The sequence below is a fragment of the Chroicocephalus ridibundus genome, chromosome 9 (genome assembly GCF_963924245.1).
Source record: "Chroicocephalus ridibundus chromosome 9, bChrRid1.1, whole genome shotgun sequence".
In the NCBI taxonomy this organism is placed as follows: Eukaryota; Metazoa; Chordata; class Aves; order Charadriiformes; family Laridae; genus Chroicocephalus; species Chroicocephalus ridibundus.
Window position 1 is genome coordinate 21,817,702 of NC_086292.1, and position 24,855 is coordinate 21,842,556.

Here is a 24,855-nt window from a genome sequence, read left to right on the forward strand (position 1 = left end):
GCGCGACGCTGCGGGGCGGTGCTCGATTGGCGCGCGAGGCGGCGCGGCGGGAGCGGGCCGGAGCCTGGCCGCCTCTCCTGCGCACGCGCGCCGCCGCGCGCCCTCCCCCCCCCCCCCGCTCCTCCGCGAGGTCCGGAGGCGGGAAACGGAATTGGAGGGGGGAGATCTGCGCACGCGCAGTTGCCAGCCGCAGCCGTTGGGGGCGGGGGGGCGCCTGACTGCCTGGACCGCGCAGGCGCAGTGCCCCCACAGGCGGCGTGCGCATGCGCAGAGCGCGCGCAGGCGGGTGCCAGTGCTGCGGAAGCGCGGGGGGTGGTGACGCATGCGCAGTGCGCGCGGGCGGTGCTGCCCCGAGGGCGGGCTCTCACAGCGCCTCAGGGGCGGCCCTGGCCTGGGTTGCTCAAGCCTTGTGGATGCGGGTCCAGCCTTATGGATGTGACACCAGCGGGCAGCCTTGCCCTTGCCCTTGCCTTGCTGGCTAAGCCAGTACACACGTTGTTGGTGTTGGTGCAGCGGCTGGCGGTAGCGAGTTACAGGGTGGTGGGAGGTTGGGTTACCTCACCCAGGCGTCAAAAGCATGGTATAGCCCAAGGCCCTGCGCTACTGCAGGGCTAGGGCAGTGTGGAGGTGGCCATAGAGGGCTGTGCTGTCTGTCAGCAGCTCGTGGTGGTGTCTCAACCTGTCTGAGGAGGAAGTGAGAGGAGTCACGGTTCCCTCAGCTGCCCAACTGAGAGCTCGCGCTGTCTTCAGGCTTACATTGGGAGGGGAAGAGAAACCAGGACTCTAGCCATAGCTCCTTGGTTACAGCCATAAGAGCAGGACTTTGGACCACCAAAATAAGGCCCAGTTTTGCTAAATGTTGTGCTGAGGCAGCAGAGGGCCTCAACCGGAGGGATTATGGACCAGCAAGGTGGGAAAGGGTATAAGGCACAGAAGACAGCCACAGCCAAGCAGGTTTCCCAGGTACTTGTGTTTGGGAAGGGGTGGAGGAATCGTGGCTAAGTTAGAGGTAGGACTGAACTGAAAAGAAATGAACTGAGCAAGACAACAGGTGGTAAGAGAGGCAAGTGTGGAAAGAAGCTAAGATAAAGAGGTGATAAGGACAAGAAACTGCTGGAGCAAACAGTGATCAGTACAAATCCCTGCTGGATGCCATATGCTGAAAACACAGACACAGCTGAAAGGCAGAATTGTCATTGCACAGCAAATTGTCATTGCACTGCTTGTTTCTACAGTGGCTCTGATCGTATGCTTTCTTCCTACCTTTTACTAGTACCATATGACAGATACAGAGAGGTATCGTTTTGATACTAGTTTCTCCAGTTGGTTTCATGTCTACAAACATCTTGCTCCCAGAGGATCCTTGGGAAGGATGGATTGAAAGAGTTTTGTGGGTAGATCTATTAATTCAGATGAACTCTCAAGAATTTTTTTTTGGTAGACACTGCAGCAAAGTAATTCGAAATGCTTACAGAAAATGGCTTATCACTTTGAACCGATACGAGGTGAAAAAAATGTCAGGAATAATTAAAAGTGATCTGAGCTGTAAGCGTATACTGCAGCTTAACAGATACACAAAGTATACGCACATCGTGCATCAACAGTGTGCTTCAGCAGAGAAGCACAATTCATGACAGGAATAACTATTCTGTGTTGAGAAAAAATATATTGTAGATGGTTGTGTCAGGAAAACTCTTAGCCTGATATGATTTGTTGTATTTGCAGTGTAGTGGTGATTTTAAAACACTGATCCTGTACTCGGTGTTAGGAGAAGAGTTGCAACTGAATGTCCTACTGGCATAAGAATAAATCAAACTGATAAAGCACTTTTCCTGTGGCTAAGATATTTTAAAACATTTAGGTTTGGTTTGAAAAAAGCTATTAGCTATAATTGCTGTAATAACTAAATAGAAAAATGTGAGGCAAGAATCAAATTCCAGGAGATCGCCTATTTTTCCGAAACACAATAAGTAACAGAAATTATACTTTTTTTTCCACAAAGTTGTCATCATATTGAATGTGTTGACTGAATCTGCATTACACTATAGTGAGAAACTCAGATGCTGATACGCATTTAAATATTCAAGCTGCTGCCATTTTATGTCTTTATACATAGATGATTTACACTCATAGCCCTACGGACATTATTCACCCATCTTGTTATTTTATTCTTTTTATTTTGCAGTTTATTAATAAAAAGATGTCTTTTCATTTAGTTCCAGAAAACACTGCATGTCTTGAGGAAAACCTTTCTCTTTGGTGTTCTTTGATTTTTACTTTTCAGTGAATGTTTATTAAATATCAACTATTGGGAAAAAATAAAAAAGCCACAAAGACAATTGCTTTGGGCTTTTCTTGAAAAAACTTTTCCAGTGATTGTGCTTCCCTCCCAAGACAAGGATTTTTCTTTCCCTCTAGCAATATTTTTGTCTTCCTTCAGCACAAGGAGCTTTAGAGGGTAACATTTAAAAATACACACAGCAGTAAAGATAATTGTGATCATTGTTTGCTTTGGCTCCTGTTGAAATATATGCTATGCAGCGTGTTGCTGTGTAGCCCTGGCACCTGCAGGGCTAGGCAGAAAAAGCCTTCTGTGAAGGACCCTACTGATTTCATGCTCTAGTAAAAGGCTGAGAACCAAAGGTGTGGAGGGAGAAGGCAGTATTTTGTGTGCATTATCAGATAGTGATGTTTAGTCCTATGTTATTTCTGATTTTCCAAGCACGAGTGTATTTTCCTTTCTTTCTAAAGGAACTTAAAATTTACATAGCCAGTTGCTTTATTCTCTCATAGAACAGCATTTAAGAGCACTCTAGGGATGCTGTACCTCACATGAATACCAAACTCTTACATACTTAGTTTCACTGAGAGGCTCAGCAAGGCAAAAGAATTCACGAGTTTTAAAAACAGCGTACCCAGCTGACTTCGTGTTTTATCATCATGATATTTTACAGCAAGAGATCCCATGAATAATGGTCACATGCAGTAGTATCACAGGTTCGTTTTTAATTCCTAATGCCAGGTTATGTCTAGCCAACTGATTGCAGTGGACAAATGACAACACAAAGAGATTCTAACCTTATGCTAAAATATTTTGACCGTGTTGGCAAGCCCAGCAAGCATTAACCACTACAGGAGCTTACAGAACTTCTCAGTGCCTTGTGTTTGGCGAGCTCGTCACCCACAGACTCAATTATTTACTTTCTTCCATTTCAAGAGAATAAGAAGTGTCATAATCAAGAATCTAAAAAGACTGAAATTACAAAATAGAGCTTGTCATTTGTTCACAGACGCAGCATTAATCCAGTTGCTGTGTAGACATCAGACTTACATAGCAACTATTCATCTTTCATCAAAGACGTGATCAGTTTTTTTCGATTTTCTATAGCCCAGCTGTAGTGGAGTACGTTTTACAGTGACTTCAGTGTGTGAAGCTATTTTTTTTAGTTAAAATGATGTGACATAAAACCTCATTTATTCCCTACGAAGCAGTGCCTGATTAAAGCAAAACCCAAACATTATATAAGGTCTGTAAGAACATAGCGGGGGGAGCTATTTAAGAAAAGTCATTTTAGAGGTGGGTTGACTCCTCTAAAAGAAACAAAATCTCTTTAGCTGCTGTATTTCTGCTACGTGATTTAAGTATGACCCAAACAAGTGCAGTCAGTCAAATCTTATCCTTTCAGCAGCCTGGTTTTAGGTACAAGATGTAGCTGAGATAAAACAAGGTGAGACCTACATCATCTCCTCAGTGCTGGCAGCTTTCAAGAGCACAGCTGAACCGCTCAACCAAAACCCCAGCTACTTGCTCAAACAACCCTGCTACTCTTTCTGTTGGGACAGTGCTTTAAACCTTAGGAACAAAGGCAACATGTTTACAGGATAAGATTTCAAGACGAGCACTGCCAACTTTGCTTTAAGGAGATCCACAAAAATCTGATTGCAAGGGTTCAGGAGAGAAATCAAAATAAAACAAGAAAACTGGTAGTGAATGGGAAATGTCCTGGGAAGAGAGACATGGGAAAGTGTCCTGGAATTGCTTAGCCATCCTGCAGGTACCCTGATTTTTAGCTATCAGGGGAGAAAAAAATAAAGACGTTCTCATAATTTTATTAATGGCCATTCAAATGTAGTTTAAAAATGATAATGAGTAACGTTGACCACGTGTCCTAGTTGGTAGGCAAATATGGACATCAAAGGCCCGTGCCAAAGGAACTTGTGTCCTGCAAGCTTTGAGCTCTACCACAAAACACCACAGGCAAACAAGTCTCTTCTCTGCTTTTACTGTACAACAGCAGCTTGGTTTTATGCTCTGGAATAATTGTCGGCCAATATGTGTTAGATACTTAATTGCATTTGCTTGGTTTTGTACAAGATTGTTAATCTTAGAACCTTTCATTCTCAAAGCAGCTACAAAAGGTCCAGGCTTTAAACCCGAAGTGAAACAAAACAAGTCCCCATAAATCCCCTTCAAAAGAACAAATGTTGCCAATAGTGACTGAAACCTTAATTATTTTACCACTGATTATTTTAGCATAAAGATATGCATAAGGTACAGCGTTCACAATCCTAAACTAGCTCTTTCATCTTCCAGGATTAGGAAATACAGAGGTTCCTTACTCACTTAATTCATGTTGATTGAGTTAAAAGCACGCTGCTTTAGACAGCCCTCCAGTACAGCAGAATGTTAGCTCTATGAGGTATTACGGTGTCCACTACGGTGCACGTAGGGACATAAGGACACTGGTTTAGTGTTCAGTCGCCTCAATATATCTATGTTCTGTGTGTTTATACTGCTCTCCTGTTATTCTGGGACAAAACAATGGCAAATGCCCTGCTAATACGTAAACAGACGCTTTCCCTTGACCTAAGTCCAAGTTTGTCTTTCTGTGGCGACTAAAAAAAATTATATATCTTGAGGTTTCACATGATATGCATTGTACACGTATCATTAGGATCTCATGCTACAAGTCACTTCAAGAAGAATGTCGCATCATCTCACTACTTTCTTTCTACAGGCTTAGACAGCAGCTAGCATAATAGCATCCTGATATTTTCTAGGGACTCTAGCTGCTATGTTATACAAGTATTTAAGATACAATATTTTCAGACGTACAGATAGAAATCTGCATCTCAATTACTAGATTTCTTAGCTGTATTATGGTGTCTTGTGGAGTTAAGGGTTATATACAAACAACCAAGTCGGTCCTGGTCCCGCAGAATTCACCCACTGATTCTTAAAAGAAGATGATCATTACACATCAGTTATGTTACAATTACAAAGATAAAATGACAACAAGAAGTAAGAGTCTTACACCATTTATGAGGTGTGAGATAATAAATCATTGTTCAGATTCTTCTTTTTGAGAAGGAGAGAACTGCATTAAACGTGAATGCTCTACATATGGCTTATCCAGGTGGACTTTACTGCTAATACCAAGAGCACTGGATTTTATTTCCAAAAGTAATAGAATTTCAATTTCAAACAAATCTGAAGAGGATTAATACAAATCATACTTGTTTTGATTTAAGATGTAGTTAATTCAGACTGCAGTCTTGTTTTAAATACACAACAGATGTTTGTGGTTACAATCAGTAACTGGAACATGCAAGCCGTTGAGGCTAGAGGTAAGATAAATTTAAAGATAAGTGAAGGACATTAAAACCATTTGGGTTCTAGTATTTTAACAAGATTTTTTTCTGCTAAAAACACACTAACATAGAAATAACTAATGCTACTGTCATTTAAATAACCATCTTTTAAGTTTCTGAATTAAACCAGTCAAAAGCAGTGGATGGTTCTTGGAGCTATTGTCAGAGCTATTGTTTCAAGCCATCTGTGGCTTACGGAAAACATCTTCTCCTCATTTGTATTCAATATATTGTTAAAACCATCAGCACTTCCTTAAAAATAAACAAACAAGTCTCAGATCGTAGACCTCAGTTTTCCATCTAGAAAAGGATTTCACAGCTATGGATTTAATACACCCTTGTGTTTTTTGAAGTGCTAGAGCTATCCAGAATATGTTCTTTACAGTCAGACAATAAGGATTTCTTAGACCAGCAATTTCTAAACTTCACTTTCTGGATGAACAAATACTGTTCACCTCTTAATATGTCAGGAATTGCTGTCAAACGTAACTGAAAACACTGGCTTGTGAGTACTGGCTGAGTGCAATGGCTTTGAAGACTGTCCTCTGGCAATACCTGCACTAGGCAAGTAAAACTGCAAAATTTCTGTAAAACTTGGGTGTTTGAATGACATTCAGAGCTCAGACGTTCAGAGAACAGTCCACAGTTTTGGTCAAGCTCCCTCAAAAGAGGTAGATATTCTGTGTATATGATTTGGGACTTGACTCTTGCGTATGTGCAGTTTATGTCCTTTACCACCATGAATTTAGATCCTTCTGACTCCCAGAGGAGGTGCAGTTGCGTGGCCATCTGTATCTTTATTAACGGGGAAGGTGGCGGTGAGGGGGGGAAGTTTTTAGTTTTCAACCAGGTCAGTACCCTGATCTGACTGATTTCAGGCCAGCGGTACCGCCTGAGCCAGGCGCTGGGGTTAGGGAGGGAACGCTCTTTCACAGGCAACACAGTCCTAGCGGGCACTGACACAACTGTGGGAGGGCATTTTTTTAGGCTATTTTTTAAAGTACAATAGGACGATTTTGCTTTATGACCCAGGACAGTCTGTTCGGAAACCCACCTGGCCACACAAGGTAGCTTTCTGAGAGCCCCAAGCTCTCCCCGTGAGAAGGCTGAGATGCCTGATTATTCAGAAAATATCAGCGATCCACACGCCACTGCCTCTCACACAACAACGGGACATGACTGACTTGTTGCCAGATCTTCTCCCAGACGCTGCTGGCTTTGAGCTGAGCTGGTATAAATCACCCCGCGTAGCTCTCGGTTACTTCACACTCCAGCAGCCGTGTCTGTTCGAATGGTGCGGAAAAGCTGTAAATGAAACACGTGTTCTGCCATTGTGTTTTATTGCAACATCTATGGTTTTCTGAACCAAAACTGTGGACTTTCCAGTGAATTACATTAGCACTACTTTATAGTCTTTACGGATTGCCGTTAAATACCTGGCTGACAGCACAGAAGCATCTAAGTATCGTGGAAAGTGACTTCCCATTTTCAGGACTTACGAAGAGCTGTCAGACAGTAACGTGTGTTGCCTTCGCACTCCTGTAGCATCTTGGAGAGGATGAAATTTAGTTATCACATCACAGAACTACTGCCTGGCAGGAAACCAGCCCTCTGACAGAGGTATAGCAAAGGCTTGTAACAATAAGAGTATCTGTGTGTGGGCTAAAACTCACCAGGATTTTACAGCTGGCATCAAACAGTTTTTGCCAGTTTTTAGCCGACCACTTCATAGGAGTGCTGCGCTGTAGTTATCAGCAAACTATTAAATTCAAGTTTAAAAAAATGAAAAGCAATTTTCAGTGCAAATAAACCGTGAAATGTATTTGAAAAGCAATGTAACAGTTGCAAATTATATGTTACGAGCTTTCTTCTTCTGGCAGTAACTATCACACTAACAACACGACATTTGGGACACTGGGAATATTTAAGCTTGATAGTCTAGCCTAAGGACTGCGCTAAGCTTTAGTAAGACTATAAAGTCATCATCTCAGGTACCATTTAACATGGTTTCACTTGACACAAGTCAGAGATGGACAGTATTTTAAAGACCCATGTATTAGATTTGCTGCCATGCTTCTGTGGACTGAACCTGAGCATGAATTCTCATAAATACCCTGGGAGTATGAAAAAAAAAAAAAAGTGTTAATCAGACTAAGTGCAGCCTTGGACAATTCACTTTAAAATAGTAAGCCTTACCTTAAACGCCGTCAAAATCTAGCAACTGCGATAGCGCAAATGTGTGTTTATCTCACCTTCTCTCTGTAAGCTATTTTGGTGACATCCTCTACACAACAAAATAGCTGGCAATAAAGCCACAAAAACATTTAAAGAACCCAGGAAAGTCCCCAAACCGATCACTCCAAAGAGGTTTTAAATGAAATTAGGTTATAAACTTTCAGGCTTCTCCTTCCAGAACAGGCACGATGGAAGAAGGTATAACGCTGGGAAATGTTCTGCGTGTGGTAGCAAGGACCCCGAGGACTGAAATCAGTAAAAGGCAAGTGAGAGAGTTTTACTGCAGCAGAGGGGAGAGTGAGGCGGGGTTCGCCACAGAAGTCAGGCGGGAGATTAGTTTTCATTGGTTTTAGCTTCAAGTCAAATGTGCTTCTAAAGCATCAACAGAGAGACACGAATGCAGTTGTGACTGTGGGTTTGTGAGGCAGAGGGAGAGGGAGAAGACCGGCTGCAAGGCTCCCCTTGGCCACAAAGGCAGTTTTGCTTCACAAAAGAAGAGGTGAATACTGAGCTGTGCAGAGCTCAGCTCTATGCAGAGCAGCCTGGAGAAGACGAGCCTCAAACACAGGACAGGACAAAGGCCAAAGAAAGCTGCTTCAGCCTCTGAACTGGATGCTTCTGCTTAAAATATCCCAAACAATTCAGCAGTCTCTCCTCCTGCCTCCACTTACCCGGCTCCAGACTCGACTAGTACAGCTGTAAAAAAACCAAAACAACACCACATTTGAATCTGTGCAATTACTTTTACTTTCTTACCCCTGTTTTTGGTTCTCTCAATTTGCTTCTTCCCAGTTGCTTTGCCAGTTTGAACATCCCTTCCCCCTGCCCCCCTCCCCTAAAACGCAGCCTCTACTTATGGAGTAGTTTGGTCCTATAGCTTCTTATAACTTGATTTTTTTTTTTAAGCTAGCTATTGTTTAATTACTACTTTGAAGTCAATTTAGCAGAAAAAAAATCCCTAGTTTAAGGTGGCTTTTTGCATCCCCACCAAGCTATTCAGCAGGGCATTCATCCAGGATACAAAACTGGGCTGAAGCTTTGGGAGTTGAATGCATCACTCCAGTAGAGATTTAATTTCCATGAAATTCCTCCATGAAAATCCACTCACTCCTCTTAGATCTGACAGACAGGCAAAAACCAGCCACTACCTTTGAACTGAGTAATTTCTAAATGCATCCCACCCCTCTTTGCCCCCCATGTAAATACGAATCGCCGAGGCTCACAGCGCCCTGCTAGACTTTAAACCGCTCATCTCTTCACAGAGTGCAAGGGGGCGGGAAAAAGCAAAGTCAAGCACATGGCTCCTTGATGACTAAACTTAGGTGGGTTGATAAATTAGCCCAAAAGCCAACTGCTGCCAGGTCTGCCCTGCTACAGGTTAACTCCACAGAAATAATGGCTTTGCCAGGGAGACGGTTGGCAGAAACCTGCAGAAAGGCACTGCCTGTATCAGAGAAGGTCCCCAGCAGCTCTTGGACACCTCCCCAGCAGCTGTGGGCACCTCCCCTGCAGCTCTGGAAACCAATCCAGCAGGTCTGGACACCCTCCCAGCAGCTCTGGGCACCTCCACTGCAGCTCTGGACATCTCTCCAGGAGCTCTAGATACCTCCCCTGCAGCTCTGAAAACCAATCCATCATCTCTGGACACTGCCCCATCAGCTCTGGACACCTCCCCAGGACCTCTAATACCTCCCCAGGAGCTCTGGACACCTCCCAGCAGCTCTAGATACCTCCCCAGGAGCTCCGGACACCTCTCTAGCAGCTCTGGACACCTCCCAGGAGCTCTGGACACCTCTCTACCAGGTCTAGATACCTTCCCAGGAGCTACAGACACCCCTCTAGCAGCTCTAGACACCTCCCAGCAGCTCTAGATACCTCCCCGGGAGCTCCAGTGACCTCTCTAGCAGCTCTGGACACCTCCCAGCAGCTCTGGACATCTCCCAGGAGTTCTGGGCACCTCCCCTGCAGCTCTGGAAACCAATCCAGCAGATCTGGATGCCCTCCTAGGAGCTCTGGACACCTCCCATCAGCTCTGGGCACCTCCCCATCAGCTCTGGACACTTCTCCAGGAGCTCTAGATACCTCCCCAGGAGCTCTGGAAATCAATCCATCATCTCTGGACATCTCCCAGCAGTTCTAGATACCTCCCCAGGAGCTCTGGACACCTCCCAGCAGCTCTGGACCCCTCCCCTGCAGCTCTGGACCCCTCCCCTGCAGCTCTGGACACCTTCCAGCAGCTCTGGACACCTCCCTACCAGGTCTAGATACCTCCCCAGGAGCTCCAGACACCTCTCTAGCAGCTCTGGACACCTCCCCAGGAGCTCTGGACCCCTCCGCAGGAGCTCTGGGCACCTCCCAGCAGCTCTGGACACCTCACCTTGTCGCTTTAGAGCAGCTCTGGGGGTTCCCCATCCCCCAGGGGGTTGCATTTCCCGGGTGTTTGCAGTTAGAAACTAAAACTTTTCGCCCAAACTCGAGAGCCCGGGTGGTTTTGGTGCCGTGTTGTCCCCGCAGAAGCCCCCCGCGCTGGATGTGCCACCGGGGCGCGTCCGGCGGACACACGGCCCCGCCCCGACACGTCTCTTCTCCTCCTGCTTTTAAAGCGTTTCCACGATCCCTTCCCACGGACCGACGAGCCTTTACCGGAGCCCAGCGCCGCTCCCCGGCGCCGCTCCCGGAGGCACAGCGCCCCCTGCCGGCCGGACGCGCCGCCGCCGCCGCCCCCCGTTACCGGGGCGGGCGTGCGGGGCTGCCGCCGCGGCGGGTTCGGGTCAGCCGGGCATCGTGGCGATACAGCCGGGCATCGTGGCGATACAGCCGGGTATCGTGGCGATACAGCCGGGCATCGCCGCGGTACAGCCGGGGCCGGCAGCCGGGCATCGCCTCGTCCGGCCGGGCACGGCGGGGAGCCCCGCCTCGGCGGGCGCCGGTGCCGCTGAAACCTGCCCAGGTTTCACCGGCAAAATCCACGGCTGCGGATTTTCCTTTTTTTCCCACCCCTTCTTATCCCCTGCAGCCAGCAGGGATTCCTTCCACTCGGGTGTTTTAGAAAATATTTACCCCCAAGTCATCCAGTGCATCACTTAATGGTTGGGCCAAAACACGTCTTTTTTAAGTATTTCTAAAGCTTTAATATTCCAGGAGTGCAAGAACTCTTCAACATTTAGCTCACTTTTAACAGCTTCCGTTCGCTCCTTATTCTCCCGAGCATTGATGCGTTTCCACCTTCTCCGTGCAAATCTTCCTCCCCAGCCCAGGCTGCTGTTTTAACTTTACTCAGACACTCGCTGTAAATCTTTGCTGTTTAAATTTAAATTAAAAGCTGCTTCTCTTGCCTGGAGCAACTCTTCATTTAATCTTAAAGTTGCTGATTTTTCACCTGAGCCTTGTTTTAAACAAGATCTTTCCCAAATCTTGCCCTTTGACTGCTGTAACTGGGGAGTTCGGCAGTGAATCTCTTTTTTTTTTTCTTTTGTTTTTGGTTTGGTTTTTTTTTTTTTTTGTGGTTTGCTGTTCCTGCTCGGCACTCGCCAGGTCCCTTTCTGGATTTCCACGTGTGGCTTTGGGCTCCAAGCAGCTCCCATGCCATTTCTCGCCCCAAAGCTGCGAGTGCCTTTGCATCCCAGGCACAATGACCCTCTGTTCCCTGGAAGCTTCCTGCGGCTCCAACATCGAAATCACCCGCCCCGCAGCAGGCAGAATCCTCTTCTCTTTCCTCCTTGGAAATGTTTACCTTTGCACCTACCAACTTAGGTTCACATGCTTGAACAACGGGTTTGGGAAACCATTCTTTTCCTTTGGAACCCTGCTTCCTCTAGGATTTTTGTAATTGCCGTATTGTAAAGGTTTTTTCACTGTCTCTGCTCTCTCTAAAGGCAATTTTTCAAACATCAGCGATTTGTATTGACTGGCTTGGCTAAAAAAAGTCCTGTGCGCTGAAATCAGGAGAAAATAACTCCCCCCAGTTATTTTCTTTGCATTCCTAAGGTTTGTTTCCTATCACAGGAAAAAAAACCAAACAGTTAAAACAATATACTTTCACTTTGATGTGAATGCTGATTATTTTTCTTGTAGAAGGATTTAAAACTTTGAATACCTTTCCTTAGCAGTTCTCGTTTAAGGCTGCAGTGGGAAACTCACCCACCGGGGTGGTGTATATGTATTATATTCAGTATAAATAAGGGTCTTAGCAACGTTACTACACACCAGCTGAACTATACGGGAGCTCAGCTGTATTTTAGCTCTTAGAGTGATATTAAAGCTGTTGGTATGATATTAGTTTGTGGGAGGAAACATTTAGGAACTATACTTTTTAAAACCAGATAAATGCCTATAGCTCATGCATTAAGCAAACCTTATTTTTCAAATAAAGTAAGTTTTATAGGACCTGTATTTGAAATGTTTACGTTGATGGACTGAGGATAGCGAACTCTGTTGTAAACTCACGTCTTCACTTAATCGCGTCACCCCTCAAACTCTTCAAAGGAACTTACTTTGTTTTAACATTTGCATTAGGATCCGAATGTATGAAACACTGCTGCGATTTAGGCGCTAAGTGTTATTTAAGAGCCGTGGAGGTGTCAGACCTCATTACGCCGAATTACTAGAAAGCTGTACCCAGTACAGACAGGCAATACTTGCTGCCTCTGGTAACCCTGATAATTGCCCTTTAATCCTGACCTACAAGATTCCCGATATTCCAGCCACAGTCCATTCTGTGCGTACAAACTGAGCGGAGACACAATTGTACAGAATCACACAAGTTTTGCTAGGGAAACGAACTTCTGTAGGAACTGCAAGGGTATCTCCAAATCCATATCACTTAAAACCAAATCAGGACACGGATCAAAGCCTCCAGGAGTGAAAAATGTGGAGTACGTTATTATCCTGTTTACTCAGCGTTATTTGTTCAGGTATGCTTCATCGCACTGTAATTGCTGAACTGAGGAGACGAAACCTAGTCTACTTGCTGTTAAAAATAGAAAAGTAACAAAGTTTATCTGGGTTTACATTAAAATCCCATAAGAACAACTGCATGAGGTGAAATATTTCGACAAAGGGTTATGGTAAATGTTTGTCTGTTCTCAGAACTGGATAATCGAAGTATAATTTAAAGTTTTATAAGTATTATAAGTACTATAAACTAGATGTGAACAAGATTTTTGACACGGGTTTTGTATTTGTGCACGAGGAAAGTTAATAACTAAATGACAGCGGTAATATTTCATTTAACCAAAATCAAACAATTGGACAGTAATGAGTTCGGAGATGCTTTATCAGGTGTCGAGGTACTCCTATATGGTACGAGTGTGAGTAAATCGAAATACAAGTGTTGCAGAAAGGGTGTCTTCTACTTTGGTTTCCATATGAACCTCTCACTGACATTAGAGGAGGATCAGTGTAAATTGAAGGCAGTTTGAAGTCCCGAATTTCTCTCTCAGTTGACTAAGGATTAATAATCATGGAACCCGTCTTCCTCCTCCGTGGGATTCTGATTCGAGCAGCTACTAGCCAGTAGTGCGGTTGTTTCAGTCCAGATTCTATCACACAGGTACCTCCATCCTAGAGATCGGCGCTAATTTAATCTGGAAAGGAGCCTGAAATCATACCGGCAAGGATCGTATTAATCATTAGAGAGTGGCAACTGCACCCGACGTTGTCCTTCTGGAACAAGAACTAAGAGTGTGCGTAACAGGAGTTTGCAGCCGGTTGCGTAGTGAGGAGCCATTTGGGGCTCTTGGAAGGCAATTTGCAAGGGTGGTACATTCCCGTAACAGGTTGGGAACACAAATGCCGCTGCATGAAGAAAAAAGGGAAAAGGAAGAGAGGAAGCAAGACGGGAAGCAAGAGAAAAAAATACAGGAGAAGGGAGGAAGGGAGGAAGGAAGGAATGGAGGGAGGGAGGAAGGGAGGAAGGGAGGGCTGGAGGGCGGGAGGGAGGGAGGGAGGGAGGGAGGCAGAAAGGAAGGAAGGAAGGAAGGAGGGAGGGAGGGAGGGAGGAGGGAAGGCAGGCTTGACTCTACCAAGCCAGTGTGCCACAGACACCTCAACGGGACAGCAACTGTGGGGCTCAAAATTGTGGATACCTGTCACGTAAATCGCCCCTGTGCATGTATGCGAGACAGAGCGTGCCGCATGGTCTTCGAAAACGTTTTGTGCCGATATCAATTGCCTGATACATCAATTGAAAATTAAATAGTAACAGAAAGAGTTATTGAAATCCGCTCTTCCTAGAGGGGTAGAGGTACTCTGTGCAGCTCAGTCCTCTTCTACTACGGAGGGAAATTATACGAGTTAAAAGCAACCGACGTGAGCTCCGCCTGCCTTTGGAACTGCCCGTATTCAAAGCGGCAGTTCTCCAGTAACAAGCTGACGCCCCCGGCTCTGTAATTGCAAGAGTTTTGGTCAGAGTCTTAGTCTCTGGGGCTGGTGGCCTGTCCTCTCGGGCTTGCCCTGAAAATGGGCTTTCTTACATGATACGTATCGTACCTCTGAGATAAACTGGGAGCTAAGGGGCACAGGAGAGGAGGGAAGGAGCAATTCATCAGGTTTCCTGCTGCAGCCTGATCTCGGAGGAAGCCGTTGTTTCCTGCAGCCTGGGCAGGGGAGCCCTGGGAGCCAGCTGGGTGTTTGCTCCAAGAGAGAGACCCATTTAGATAAGTCAAAAGCTGGGTAGGAGCGAGCAAAGAGAGGTGCCGAACAAGGCTGGAAAGAACACCGCCAGTCCTCCAAAGCAATCAGAAGCCACCAGATCCGCCACTGCCCATCACCACCTTGCAAGAAGACGGTGCCTCCACGATCAAGCCCTGTGTGCGTGGAGTCTCCCCTTCCAGTCTAACGACCAGCATATTGCAGAAGGGGACGGAGAGGGTCTAGACCTCTCTGACAAGCAGGAACTCTTTGTGACCTAGGTAAATTTGACCTAGGCACCCTCTAAGAACCTAATAAAGGAAGAGAGGAGTGCTCAGGTAGGTTTATTTGTCTTTTTCCTAATTTTAATTTCTTCACCCCTCCCCACCCTTGCTTTCTCCACCCAAGTGCTTTCCCCTCTATGTTTCCTCCTTTCCCAGAAGTGCTTGTCAAATGTCTCCAGGTATGGAACAAAGGGATCGCTTTTTGAAGTGACTGTTTTATTTCAGGGGGATGCACTGGCAGAAAACAAAAAACAAAAAAAAAGAAAAAGAAAAAAAAAAAGGCGAATACTTCAAGCAACACAAACTCATTCCAAACGGCGTGCTTTCTTGGGTTAGACAGCTTTTCTAGCAACAGAACGAAAATTCCAACAACAAAACAATTCCAGTTACAGGCTGATAATTTGAGGGTGACACCCGTGAAATCGACGTTTCCCCGCGAGCAGAGGAGGAGCAGCGGAGGGCACACGGCGCCCGGCAGAAGCTCTTTGCAGGAAGGTGTCCTGGGTGGGCAGGGACGGCCCTGCCCCAGCTCGCTCCGAGTCACCCCCGCTCGACAGCGCCAAACTGAGCAAAACTTTGTTCGAAGAGAAGCGCAAATATTCAGAAGCAGCAATCAAACCACAGACAGAACTCGGTGGCAAACCATGGATTTTACCGTCTTATTACATTGTGTTTAATCATCTGTTTTCCTACGTGGTAACCCTGCTTTCCAGCTCTAACAAGCCAAACGAGAGAAAGGAGGAGACATTTTAGTGTGGCTTTTCTGGGACATTCACCTTTCTCCCTCAGAAAGCTCTCCTTTGGAAACATGGATCAGCCAGAATCCATTTGAGATGAAAACCGCTAAAGTAAAAATACAGCCAGTATACTGGTACCAGCGTACATTCTGGCTGACGTTACTCCCCGGCCTCCCTCTCCCACCAGACGCTGTCGCCATCCCTGCTGGCACAACAGTTTGAAACAAGGCCCTTTATCTCCCCAGCTTTCACCTGAACCAGATTAAGCGAACGCATCTATGTACATTACTTAACGATTTTTCTCAATGAGGGCTCGAGAGTGTGCAATACGAGTTCCTCTGTCCTTACATCTACAGGGTCGGTGATCTTCGGCAGAGACAACAAGCTGGAGGCAGCAATATCTTCAAACGCCCTTGCTGGATCTGGAGGAGAGTATTTGTAAATGGCGCGAGATTTCTAAACACACGGTAAAAACAAACGTCTGAAGTTCCAACTTAAGGCAGGTCACAGCTCTGTTTCCAAGTGACGGGGTAAAAGATGGCAATGAGGTCAGCAGGCAAAAGGGACCTCGGGAGCCAAGGCACCGGCTCCCGCCGGAGGAGCTGGGTTCTCATTCCTCCGGTCCGAAAGGATCAGCCAATACCCAGACTGATGGTCCGACAGTCTGGAAACGCAGAGAAATGTGCACGTTGAACAAACTTCTTTTCAGAATACCGAGAGCAACCTCTGTAATCCACCTTCCCCCCCTCCCTTCCCCGCAGTCCGCGCTGCGCCGGGGGCAGCACTGCTTCCCAGGGAGGAGGAAACCTGCCAGGTAAACAGTGTTTACGAGAAATTGGCAGTTTACTTCTGAAGCATCAGAGAAAAATCATTCGTGATTTCAGTTTCTGGATTTCACGAAGGGTGAGACTGTCAAACCTGCAAAAAAAAAAACCAAACAACCCCACCCCAACAAATCCACAGAAAAATGAAGTGATATCGCAGGAGGAGGAAGAGGAACAGGACAGCGCTGCCTGAAGACACGGAGAAAATTTCTAATGGTTTTCACTTTCCTTTTATTAACTCTTCCCCCATGCACAGTTTCTCTCCGCACCATGAGATACGCTGCTCATTTTGCTTAATGTACTACCGGGAGGTGCTCAGACATTACAAACCATGTACCTGGCCTCAGTGCCCCCCCAGAACAGGAGACTGTCTGCTGCGAAATCTCCTGGAGAGACATCAGAGCTACTGGCTGTTTCTATGGAGGGACTCGTTAGCTTCTCCTCCAACCATCCGGCAAGAATCTTCTCGGGTCTGTGGCTTGAAAAAATGACACATTGAGAGTTATCGCCAAGAACAGAAGAGAAAATTAAAGTTTCCAGTATGACTAATAAAAACTACTTGAATCTCAACCAGTTTCTCCGGCAGCTTTAGGTAGCACATGGCGTGAGTTTATCCCGGATAAAATGCAAGACGTTCTGAACTATCAAGTCCCAGTCTTTTGAGACATAGTTAGGAAGCTTTTTTAAACATTATAATACAGCTACTTCTATTGAAATTCCATTTGATATTTGAATATTAAAGAACACAAATTATGGCGAATTTCACTGTAGATATTAGACACCAGCAGAAAGGCCCCCAGTGTAGTCTGGATAATGCTGCAAAAGAATTAAAAGCAACTCAAAAACATCTCAAACACCTTTTATTCTAATTTAGATGTTTATGTTGCCTTACCGTCACTCCCTTTGAGAATCAGAGCTGCACCCACCTGAGCTAGGATATCTTAATTACATCTGAAAAAGCATTTAGGAAAGCGGAATGGTGGGTAGGAAGGTACAGGAAATAATGACGTTATTTCACAGGATGCTATTGGTGTTCTTAGTCTGATTGCTGTAGATATTTAAAAAAAAAAAATGCTCTGAAGGTCTGGGAACTACACGTATGGCTGGATGCTACCTTCGGGTCTGGGACAGGCACGTTTTCTAGAGCTGGGGGGGGGGGCCTGGAGACCCCAGACATCTCTGACCAAAGCATGGTTCAGCCCCTTTCTGAAAACCGGCTGCTCACTTGACAATTCCCACTGCTAATCAATATTTCATTAGTCACAAGGTGTTTTACGTTTTTTCGGGACTCAATTTAGCCCTTTCGAGCCTTGCCACAAGTTACATTAAACTGCAGATGTATTTTTGCCCATGAAGTCTCCCGTGTTTTTAACTGGGAGCGGGCTGGAGAAGCAGTTCTGGTTTGGGAAGCATCCCTCATCCCACCCTCTCACATCCAGCTTGCGAAGAGTGGGACAGCTGTGCCGGTTCCCGGATTTCCCGGTACGACGGCAGGTTCAGCACTGTGGATTAAGAAGAATATTCTTTGATCCCTTTTAATCAAGACTGAGCCTTCTGTGGGTAGTTTGCTGAGAGCACCGGAGGAGTTTGGAGACATCGCCCTTGCTTTGCTGTGATTTCTGTGGGCTGTACGGGTCGTCTGACGCCGGGTTGCTCCGTCCTCTACCCCAAACTCCCCGAGAACAGCCCGGCTGGATCTTCCCCAGCCTTAATGGAGGAGGGGGAGAGCAATTACACCTCTTTGTACTCGCTTAGATGGATTTCGCTTTTCATTTCTGAGATACGTAACACATTTCTGAGATAAGTATATGAAATACGTATACATATGAAATACATTTCAGGGATATGTCATAAAGGGTGCTTTTTTTTTGGTAATATGAAAGCTTAAATATGAAATTATGGAAATAATATTTAAAATTTAATTATAGGGCTTGAAATGTGTCTTATATGTGCCTTTCTTGGACGTGGTTTATCCTGTGCATATATATTACGTCACGGAAATGTGTGACGTGTATTATTATGTGTTTCAGCCTCAACATTTACTTAGCCAAGGATATAATGAATTCTTTCAGCTTCTTTCCTTCTATTAAATGGAAGCACTGAACGAAACAGAAATTAACCATTCTTAGCTCCCAAATCTATTTTTTGTTCTGATATTAGTTTCTGCTTGTTTTATAAGATCCTACTTTGAATTCTTCAGGCTGCTGGAGATTCTGGGCTGGGCTGGGCCAGTGGAAACGACAAGTCGAGTTTAGGAAAACCCTGCAGTCAAACAAGACAAGGGAGTTGGCTTCATGAGAACCTACATCTTTGCTCACTAAACGCCGCGGCCACCAACTGCGCAGAAAATTTTCTTCTCATAGCACAGAAGAGCGTGATCCGTACGTTGAACCAGAGAAAATACATCTCATATTAAACACCGGTGAATCCGGTCTGCTGTTCTAGTGGTGCCTCGCCGGTCTGGCATTAGATACAGCCAGGATTTGAGCTTTCCAGCGGCTGATAGATAAATTGGTTTAATTTAATTCTGGTAAATTAGAAATACCTTCCAATTTCCAAGGTAACAAGATATCTGAACAATAAGGATGAAAATGTCTTCTGGACATGGAATACTTCACAGGGTCTCTTCTTCCTATTTCCAGGTGCCCTCCTTTTGCTCTGAGAAAAATCAGCATTGCACCTTGGGAATCCGGGGTTGAATTCTTTCAAAGGGGAGGGACTACAGGGGATCCCTAAAATAGCTTTAAAAATACCCTCTTCTCTTGTTTTTCGGGGCAGATTTAGAAGGCTTTGGTACACATTTCAGTACAAACCTTATTAATTTACCAGCTGCAGCGTTTACGTTGGGAAATGCATCCTGCTGTTTCTGTAAGCAAAATGTCTTTATCTTGACGGACCCTTTTCCGAAAAAAATAAAAAAAAGAAAAGAAAAGAAAAGGAAAACAAGAATGGATCACAGAAACCTCTGCCTGCCGTGTGGGAATTTGGCTAAAAAGGGAAGATGGGAACACGAGGCATTCCCCTGACAAGTGCCATGAAGCTTTTCCAAATCAGACTATTTCAGGTTTTGCACACAATTTTTTTTTTTTTTTCATTAGGAAACTAAACAGAACAACATTTGCTCAGGGATAATACACTTTTCTCCACATTTTACTTCGGGAAATAATGAATTTTCTATCTTTAAAGGCTGTGACCAGCCTTACCCCTAAAGCAGAGAGGAGCCTGGCACCGCACGGAGGCTCCGGCATTTAGCATCAATAAATAAATAAATGTGTTTCTTATCTCAGGCTCGGGGCCGAGTGAAGGACTCCTCTCTTCAGCCCGCCTCCCCCCAGGGTGCGACCTGGCGTTTGACGGCTTCCTCAGCCCTCACGGCCCCGCTCCAGCACCTCGCCGCCTTCTCCCACCGCTCTCCACCCCGAAGCCGCCCTTGCTCTTGCCAGGACCTTTAAAACTACTCCAGACCGCTGAAACGTGGGTGCGGGAGGGGGAGGGTGATGCCAGCTTTCCTCTTTTCCAGCACCGACCGTATCCAGGGCACGATCCTGTCAAGACACAAATTCCAACAAGGAGGTGCCGGGCTGCGCCTCCTCTAAAAGAGCCACCCATAGCAGAGAGGGCTACAAAAACCCAAACAGCCATGGGGGCGCGCGGTGGGAACGGTAAAGAGATAGACCAGCGCAAACAACAACACTTATTTCCTCTACGTGAATTTTATTTTTAAAATCAAGTACACGTGTTTAAGAAAGGGGCTTCTTTCTTTCGTGCAGCATTTCCAAGGTGGGCTATTAAATTTCCTATCAGAAATTCAGTTTTCAATAGTCTTTTTGGAAGAGCAGAGAGTCCCTTGGAAGAGCAGAGAGTCCTTAAGAACCGTGATTTAACTGAGAGAGCAGATGATAATTTGTTAGCGTTTCGCCACAAAATTACAAACACATAATAAAGCCCTTTTTGAAAGACACTAGAAAATGAATTAAAACGATTCTAATTACAACTAGATATTAAAATAACGTCGCATTTTTGTTGTCTGGTGACCGTTAATTGTTTGAATGCGAAGAGATATTCCAGGATGAATTCTGTGACTTTATGAACAGATATTTATTAATGTTTGGATATTCTCACAATGTGTTTAATGCTATTTTCTCCCTCAAACTGCAATCTTCACTGTAATTTAACAAAGCACGCGACTGAAGTTCTGCTACACAAAACACCCTCCGTGCCTTCACCAACTTTAGGGTCCTTTAACTGCCTTTTTATACAGAATTTTAGGCTCGGAGGAACAAAAGGATGCACTTTTCACGACCCTGGAACCCTGTGACCACTGGGAAATCAAAAGGGTGGTGACACGAAGGAAAACTATTGTCCACAAAAATAAGCTCTTCAAGGGGCACCAGGAATGCACAATAAAATCCCAGTTTCCTTTGTGCGGCTGTTTATGCCTACGGCTTGCATCATCCAAAGCTCAAGAAAAGATCTAAACTAAAAAGGTTTCTAAGAAAATTCCATATTCTTCTAAAAAAAAAACAACCCCGAGCCCAACCCCTATGTGAAATAGAACCTTTTAAGAGTTCGTCATCTCTTTACACATTAAATATCTAACTCTGAGGAAATGAAAATCCTCCAGCCTGCTCGGTGGGAATCAGAGAGGTGGATTTAAAAAGTGATTCCAGCAAGTAGGAGCAGATGGGAAAAGAACCTGATTTGTCAGGACTGGAGGATTTAGTGAATTTGCTGCCTCCTAACTCTATCGTTACTACAACGCAGCAGCGTGTAAGAGCTTAATTAGAGAATCAGCTCTACTTTGACCTGAAAACATTTCGAGTAAAAAGGAAAAAAAAAAGAGAGAGAGAGAAAAAAAAAAAAAAAAAGAGGACTGGTCCTAAATTCTTAATTAAGCAAAGCTGCTATTGAAGGCAGTAGTCTTTTTTTCCAGTGAAGACTGAAAAACCTGGAAAATATCTCGCAACTAAAAAATCCAGGCACATAAAATTATGTGTGAGCCTCATGTTGCAGTCTCTCGAAATAAACTATTGTGTCCTGTATCATTGTACAAAAAGTAAGAAGTTATTGTTGTTAAAGTCTTCTTCAAAGACTTTTTCTAATTCATCTTGAAATCAGTGAAGAGAAAAAATTCCATTGACTTTAATAAGCTTTGTATCAGGGAATTTGCCTGGTAATTTATGCAAAACGTTGTAAGTCGAGTTTCTTCTAATAAAATCAGTTAATAAAAACGCGCAGAGGTAAAATATGCAGTCAAGCCACTTTTGTGTGTGTATAAACGTCGCAGAGATCTGCAGAGCGGGGCTGAAGTGCTGTGCTCGTGCTGCAGGGCGAGACGACGACGGTGCTCAGACACTTCTTGGAAGCAAAAGGGAAATCAACTGATTTTTCTCATTTCTTCTTAGGGACTTGCCAAAAAAAAAAAAAAAAAAAAAAGTGAGCAAAAGCATATTTGGAGGAAAAAAATACAGCTCAAAATGCTGGGGATTTAACGGTCTACGAAAAAAACCCAACAGTTCAAAATGCTGTGGATTTAACAGCCTGCATTTACATCAGGAAAACGGAGAAGTAATTTTTTTAAAGATTGTTTTAAATTGCATAATTTTACAATTAAAATGGTCGTGAGAATTTGTTTTGTGGGGAAGGATGCTAAGAGTACTGAAACATTTTACGTTGCAGCGGTTGGTCGTCTCTGCAGAAAGGCGTAAAATGACAACTTTTTAAAAAAAACAATTCAACAGTCCCAAAAGCGAGGATTTTGAAGCTGCTAACGCAGGTGATCTTTTTAACGCTGATTTTTGGTTGCGGATCTGGTAGCGGGAATCAATTATACGATCCTCCTAAAAACTGATTATGCAAAAGCTGGCAGAAGCAGGGCGACAAAAGCGGCAGCCTAACAGGCATGCCGAAAACGCCGGCGAGAGCCCAAACCTACAAGTGACCTCTGGAGCCCTCGGGCACCGCACGCGGCCCCCAGCGTTTTCAAGACAAACCCTGCTTATTCCTGGTCCTGTTTTCAAACAGGCTGGGAAGCGATGGCAGATATTTCCTACAAAGCAGAGAACAGGTTTCGACGGAATTCGGTGTGATCTTGTACCAAAAAGTAAAGAAGAGTTAAAGAACTGAAACGTTCTTAAAGGCTGACGCGTGTTTTTTCACATCTAATCAAAACTTGCTGTTGCAGAGGTCGGCAGGAGATTGCAACGGCAGACGAACCTTAAGGGAAAAACTCACGTTCGATTTCAGATCTTTCTCGCTGAATCTTTGGTCTTCCTGAAGTTTTGTGCTTTTCTTTTTTTGGTTAGGACAGAGGGGAACTACTTATCTCGCAGGCAAGCAAAGCGCCCTCCCCAACGGCAGCGATGCCACAAGCCGTGGCAGCCGTCCCGGGGTTCTGAGGCAGCCCCCATCAGGAGGGGGGGAAGAGAACAGCATCTGTCCCAGCGAGTAGTTTAGGGAGGAAAGGAAAAGGCAAGCTAAATCAAAAGAAACAAAATAGGAAGAGGCGTTGTTTCAACGCTTTACATCACGGTATGTGTCAGGTACAATATCTCTGATACGCCAAATCTTTAAACTACACAGAGGTTCACGCGGAAAATCCTGCTCCAGAATCCGCATTTCAGTTTTACTCGGGAACATGTGGTAAATTTAAAAAAAAAATAAAAAAAAAAATATCCTGAGCATTCTCTTGTAATTTGCCTTTAAACCTTTTATCTTCCAAATTACACAGTCGTTTTTTTTTTTTTAAGCAGAGCAGCCAAAACCTAGTGCAGAGGTACATGGCAGAAAATATACTTTAAATCACTAAACAGAGATCTTTTTGCTGCCTTTTTATACAAAATTCTGGGTGCATTATAACAAAAGGATGCACTTTGCACGACCTTGGGAGCCTGTGACCATTGGGAAATCAAAAGGGTAGTGACACTGAGGAAAACCATTGTCCAGCAAAATAAGCCTCTCCAAGGGGCACCGAGAATCCACAATAAAATCCCTGTTTCCAAGAAAATTCAGGCATTTCCATCAAAAAAGACTGGTAAGATAAATAGAATGTCCTCATAAGCCACAGATTCTTAATAATGCAAAATGTCTAAGTCCACGGTAAACAAAGCCCCAACGAAAACTAACATCGACGAACTCGGGCTTCTCAAGACCTGGGTCGCGACCCAGCGCCTGGTCACAAGGGACCTCAAAAGCCTTTCGGAGCTGAAATGGCGCGGAATTTGTTCTGCATAATATACATTTCGGTGAGAGTTTCACCCCGCTGCCGAGCCCGTAAAGCTCCTGTGACTATCTCCTCGCCGACAGATATGATTTCCGCGTTAACCATCGCCGCCGCCGTGATTTCTCCAGCAGCACGGCGGGCGTGAGCACGCACGCCGGTCCGACAGGAACCCCAGCAGGCTGGCGGCTTTCTGCCCGCCCGCCCTTCCATTTCGGGTGCTTTTTTCACAAGTTTTTCCATTGCTCCACTGCGAAACTTTAAAAAAATCAATAGCAAATGCATTTTTGCTCTACATCTTGCACTTTGCTTTTTAATTCTCTATCAAGACTTAATTTTTCAGTGACTTTTTTTTTTTGTCGCATTGAGTCTCTTCAGTTTCCTCTAATGATCGTACGGGAGGAAAAAAATATTTGGGATAGATTCAAATATCACAATGGGGCATTTTGTGACAAATAAGCGTGGCTACGCTGATGAAGTCATTTGCAGAACGTCTCTGTTTAGACTGAGCCCCTGTTTGTACTAAACTCACCTTGTTCTCTCTCAGACCTGTAGGAGGCAGAACTCAACAAATCTTTCACCATTTTACGTGGCTCGAATGTGGCGTTTTTGTCACCGAATGCCATCTTCTTGCTAGGCGGTGCTGGCAAGAATTAATCAAAGAAGGAAAGTTATATATATCAATATTTGTAGTTGATATAGACTCTTAAAGTCTCATCCTGCAAGTATTTACATGCACGAGTAACTTTACTCACATAAATAAAGCTACTCGCATCTGAAGAACCGGCCTATAATTTCCATGAAAATCTAAAGAAAATAATGTATGATTTTTTTCTCGAAGAGTTAACTAAAGGGCATATGTAACAGGCGGACTTGGGAACTAGACGACTTATTTATTAACTCAGTTTAGTATAAATTCCTAAGAGCTACTGCCTACGAGAATTTCTACACATGGGCTGTAATTTTAACTTCTATCCTTGCAAAAAAATAGCGGGGAACGTTATTGATGCTACACTGCAAGCTTGTATCAAGGGCTGAATCACAAAAATCTGAATGTTTTCACTCATTTTTGCGAAGCTGACAACTCTGCGATGTAAACTGCAAATCTGCCTCGGCTGGCTGCATATGGCTCATGTTTAACCAGAAAATAATTTACTGTAATGAGCTGCACGGGAAACCAGTCTTAAACGTTAACAGAACTTGCTGTCCTGACACATGGGATTGCTGTGAAATAACACCTTTCCTCCACATTAATTCCATGTTCTATTCGGATT